The sequence below is a fragment of the Cydia pomonella genome, chromosome 15, assembly GCF_033807575.1.
Source record: "Cydia pomonella isolate Wapato2018A chromosome 15, ilCydPomo1, whole genome shotgun sequence".
NCBI classification, from domain to species: domain Eukaryota; kingdom Metazoa; phylum Arthropoda; class Insecta; order Lepidoptera; family Tortricidae; genus Cydia; species Cydia pomonella.
This window is the reverse complement of record NC_084717.1, coordinates 8,884,203-8,890,202: the sequence shown is the minus strand read 5'-3', so window position 1 is coordinate 8,890,202 and position 6,000 is coordinate 8,884,203.

The window sequence follows — 6,000 nt, the reverse complement described above, 5'->3', positions numbered from 1 at the left end:
AGCTGTTTTTGAGTTATCGCAAAAAGTTTTCCCTTCATAGTAAAAAGACTTCTTTAATTAGGTACTGATTATGCAAATTTGCCTATTTGTTTAACTCGGGTGAAAGGTACCGTTTCATCCCTTGGTTAACAATTTACTATACTTTAAGCTCCAGTTTAGTTTATTGTGACGGAAGAGTAACTACGGAACCCTACACTGAGCGTGGCCCGACATGCTCTTGGCCGGTTTTTAACGTTTGTCTCATTTTATCATTTACTTGGAAATCCTTGATATGTACACAAAAATGTGTAAAATCGGATTAATATACTCATATTAATACACCTACGAGTAGGTATGTTACAAGGTTCAATCAATAATCCAATTACTCTGCACGTCTTATCGAATATTGTGTTACCTTTGCTCGCAACATGAGCCAGTAACATGTACCTGATGTACTTAATATTATTATTATAATACGTACATCAAAATTTTAATATACAGATCTAGAACTCGCTTACAGATGTAATAAGCGTCATCGTCATAATATATGCCTTTGAATATATCCCCTTATTTATGGAAAACATAAGGTTGGTACAGTCTAATACATTATTCTTAAAAGGGGAGAAAAAGGGGCAGATTTTAAACCCGGTTAGAACGGTTGATGGCCACAAGATATCTCATTAAATCTCAATAGTTAAAACTTCATTCAATTTGCATAAGTATTATATTTGAAGTATTAGAACAAATTAAATTATTCCTTGAGGCCTTGATCACTTTAGTATATAATTAGGATATTCTAAGCCATTCGTATAAAAAGATCAATCACACTTTAAAATGTGGTACAATCCAACACATTTAATTGTATTATAGTGATCGGCGTTTTGGTTGCCACACCGCAGGATATTAATACAAGTAGAAATGGTAACAACGATACATCTCTAAGACCCCTTTACCGATTGAGCTATTCGAAAAAAAAATGCAATTTAAATATAGATAATATATATACATATATATATATTTATAAGGTGTAAGATATTGAATCAGGCGATCTTATATGTATATAGTAATCGTCTTATATGTAAAGAGGCCCAATGCGTCAGCCATCACATGCATGCATCATCCGTATGCCACACTTACCCATAATGACCTTAATAAAATTTTTCACTACTATAACACTCATGATTTTTTTAAATTATTTATGAATGCCAATTAAGCCCTCCAGTGATTGAGGCCGGATTCGATTACAGTTCATAGTTTATAATATATTATATGTATAGAAGTGTGACTACTTTAAAGACATAAATCAAAGTATTGGATAAAATAAAATGAATTGTTCCCAAAGTTAAAAGTTTAATAGGTAAAGTTTTTTTTAGTAAACATTCTGTTTTTTTATTTTTATTTTTAGAAATTTACGAAATGGATAATGAATGCCGTATACATTTTATTCCTGTCTCGTTTCCAAGTAGTTTTTTTTTATATACAAGTTTTAGAATTGGGACTTTTGACAGATAACAATAAACAGTCAGTTGTAGTGGACTGTACTCGTACGTGGGTTTTCTGATGCCTCCGCTCAGAACCCATAGCAGGGATGAAATTGTATTTTATTTTAACGCCACCTATAAATCTTTCCACGCGAACCGTAAAATGGAGGAGCCTTCGTTCAAGACACTGTTGAGGGTGCACATAAATTTTACATTTTCAGCAATATTCAGCGAATGTTGAAATCTAATATTATTTCATTAGACAGATAAAATTTACAACTATGTGGAATCGAAAAGCAATATGACAGGGTTAGTGTATTACCGAATAATTGAAGAAGTTCTAAAACTCAGGTTAACAAACGTGACAATATACAAATAAAGTTTGATGTCCTGTCTTGCCTAGTCGGTAGTGAGTTGTGAGGTTGTGACCCTGCCCATGAAGCGTATGATCCCGGGTTCAATTCCGGGTAAGGGCATTTATTTGTTCGTTGAGCACGGGTATTTGTTCCTATTCCTAAGTATTTATATATTTTATATACCCTTGTCTAAGTACCCACAACTCTTATAATAATATTTATTTATTTGCTAATTATGACTCTGATATCCTAATCTGTAATGCATTATTATTGTTGTGATTGTTTTATTATATTTTTTGTTGATTTTATCACATTATAATTGTATTTGCATGCATTTAAGTACCTATATTTTATTGCAAATAAAGCGATTGATTGATTGATAACAAGCCTTATTGAACTTATTTGGGGCGTAGTCAATTTGTGTAAAAATAATCTGTAATAGGTACTACATATTTATTTTATTTTTATTTTATAGTTAATAACAGGTTCTATTTTAAAGTGAAAAAATACAGCCTTGGGTGAGACTTGAACCCACGGCCTCTTTTCCACTTTTTTCTTATTCTTTTTTTTCTCTTTTTCTGGTTTCAAATTTATTTATTCCTGTGTTTGACGAATAAACTTTTTTTGATGTTTTTTGTTAAACCTCGCTACTACGCTATCTATCGTGCTAACATTTATCATTATTTATATTTTTAAAACAATAAAAATAAATAAAAAGCCAAGCATAGTGTGTGTAATATTCATCACATAATGTAAAAATATTTTCTATAATGTTATTAGTAATAGTGGACGATCGACCCCTTCTCCATACAAATATAATCAACAAACCAACAAACTGTCTTCAGTTTGGCGGAATATAATTATGTAAAAACCATTTAAGTATTTTTGTGATAAATAAATTAAAAAAAAAAACCTCATTTTCCTCCCTGGATACTGACATCATGGAAAATGTTTTTACGTGATTTATTGTAGTGTATATTAACCATAGCAATGGACCTTCTTTTGACTTTTTTGATTATTATGAAAGTTAGGAGCGAAAAACAAATTCCATGCACATTTTAGAAGCTCCTAACTTTTATAATATGTAATCGAAAAAATTAAGCAAACGTTAGCTGAGCTGAGATACATCAAATTGCGTAAAAAATCACAGCGTCATCAGCGTAATCAGCGTTTTTTAAATAACACAGGAGTTCTATTTATTCAGGCTGCTTGCATAATATATACTAAATATTCACTTAATATATATGTAATAATTATTTAAAACACAATAAGGTACCAATTTTTAATAAACTAGACTTTATCGTCTATACCTTAATATACCTTATGTACACTTTTTAGAGGCAGAAATGTCGGAAACATATTTGAAACGCCTCTAGAATACAAATTTCGATCTTGCCTGCTTATCTACCTACTCCCTCCATAGAAAAGCACACGCTCATTAATAGAATACTCGTACGTGCCTGTAACACCTCACCGCCTTCAATTGTGAAGTACGGGATCCCTTTAAATTGAAGATACATCTAAAGCTCACACACGGCGGTGGATTGAAAATAATCCAAGTAGAAAATTAATCCTTGATTACGTTCCCCTACTACTCAAGATTGGAGGGGAAGTAACGCGGATACATTACGTACAGATACGGTTTTACTTGCTTGTTAAGTTTTCAGCGATTTTCATAGCCCAGACTGTACAAGTGTTATTTTATACTTCAAATTTTTATGAAATAATGATGTAAAAATAACACTTGCACAGACTTTCCTAACAAAATCTTTGCAGCGTTATCTTGGTCTAACTTTATTAAACATGTGTATTAAAAAAAAATGTTTATTTCGGACCAACATAATCCATATGTGTTAGTAGAATGTATCTTAATAGCCTGAGGGTAAGTGTACACAAAGAAAAACAATGCAGGAAATTAAGGACACAATAAACAAAAGAAAAATTAAACCACTTACAAAATACCCCGACTTTTAGGGCTACTTGTTCCTCGCTATCGTGACATCAATGAGGCAATGACATCAATCCAATATTTAATTAGCGGGCTGTCAAGACGCTCGGCCATACACCTCAGCATGCTGTTGCCACTGTTATTATATTCCTACTTTTATTAGCTGTAGAATTAGACTTTTGGTGTCAATTTCATGTTATTAAAGGTTAGATTTGACAAATCTGCGCGTCATCGTGGATTTCACGAACTATAATGATAATGACTTTTGTATCGCATAATGCAGTAGTAGCTTAGCTGGTAATTTGAATTTTGTTGTCCTGATTACTTTATTTTCATTACAAAAATAATACTAAAGAAAAACATATTTTTACAATTAATCCTGGGAGCGATCATTAGATAACCACTCACTTGCTTTTGGTAACTGTAGTTACCAGCTGTCACCCTTATTTCATTATAATAATAGAAGTCACTCAAAAATATGAAGCATTTGAGTGGTTAGGGAGAAAATGATTTATAAGGGAGTTTATATGTAAAGGAACTTCATACGTACGTATTTTAATTTTACGCTTAATTTTGATTTATATAAAAATGTGACTTGAAGATAACTTTATTATTCCGCACATAAAATAAACCTACTTAGTGCTTTTCTGAAAAAGTGTACGGATATATTCAACCAAAAAAACTGGCGCGTATTAGCGCGTACGCAACACGATGTTTTGCAACCTTTATATTACACGACTTTATTTAAGTACACGAATGTTTGAGAAGAATAACATACGGCCCGATTCGAAGAATGATTAAGACACGTTTAAGATCTTTAAAAGATCGATAACTAAACGACATGTCAAAATTGACGTTTATTTCGATTCCGCTGTGGTCACAATAAGATCTATCTACGATATTTCTAACGTCAAAGTGACATTGATTGTCACTTTGACGCCCTAACAATTATGTCACTACTAACAATTATGGATCTATTATGGATTCGAATTAAATAAATAATTGAAATTGAAATTGATTGCCCGAATCTAGTTGCTTCTGTCAATTATACGACATATACAAACGATATCTAAATGAAAACTTATCTATACCAGAACTTATCGTTATCGTATCTCATTCTTCGGATCACGCCGATATTTTTCTCCCATATGCTCGGAAATATTCACCTGATTGCAGCACAAATAGTACGAAAGGTTTTCATTTTTGTCAAACTCAAAATCTGCTTTAGCGGACGGGAAATTGTACGAAAATCTATTACCGTATTGTTTTCTACCTTATAAAAACTTGTTATTACTAAGAAAACAAAGCAAATATCCAATTACTAAAGCCGCGTCCACACATTCCGGTACAGCTATTATTTCAAGCTATAGGATAGAAAAGTCGAATCACATGCACGAATTGCTGTTTCCCGGCCTCTTCAATAATGTATATTATTTAAAGATTTGAATATTTTTTTCACTTCCATATTTTTAAATCCGTGCCAACGAGCCATGCCCTTCACCTACCTGTTATCCCCTTTTGGGATTTTCAAGTTTGAAACCTTAAGATAACTACGTACTTACCTGAAATGTCAAGCTCAGCTTCAATTGTAAATGTTTAGCTTTGAAATGATTATACTTTGTTATTATTTTATGTTATAGAGACGAATGGAACAAATTGGAGGAGGCCATTACCCAATAAAATGGGGTTCCTATCAACTATTAGTTTAAAATAAATAAACATAAAATTATGTTTAAATATACTAACCAATTAAAATAATTTTAAAAAGGAAACGTATATTAGTTAAAATAAACTAACAATATTAATTAAATAATAGTATGTACCTAAATGATACCAAGTAGTTGATAAGAAAATAAAGAGGCTTTTTAATTATTTCAAGGGTTGATTCAGTGTAATAATAGCTATTTTATACGGTACATTTAATTGCATAGATGGCATTACAATAGCCTAGTCTAAAAGATGTTGATGGTGGCTGTGCGTAGAATTTTAGGTTTTTTTTATATACATAGATACTAATAAAAAATATAAAATTATATGGTCACCTGCATAATAATGGACTTGACAACTTTCAAGCAACTAAAATATTTTATTAATTTCTTATCATTCCTGAATCATCCTTACTCCTCCATTACCATAAAACATACGCTTAGATAATCACAATGTTAACTATAATATGACTCGATCATTTGCTTAATATTTTTCTCAAGTCTTACTGCTAACAAAATACCTACTGGCA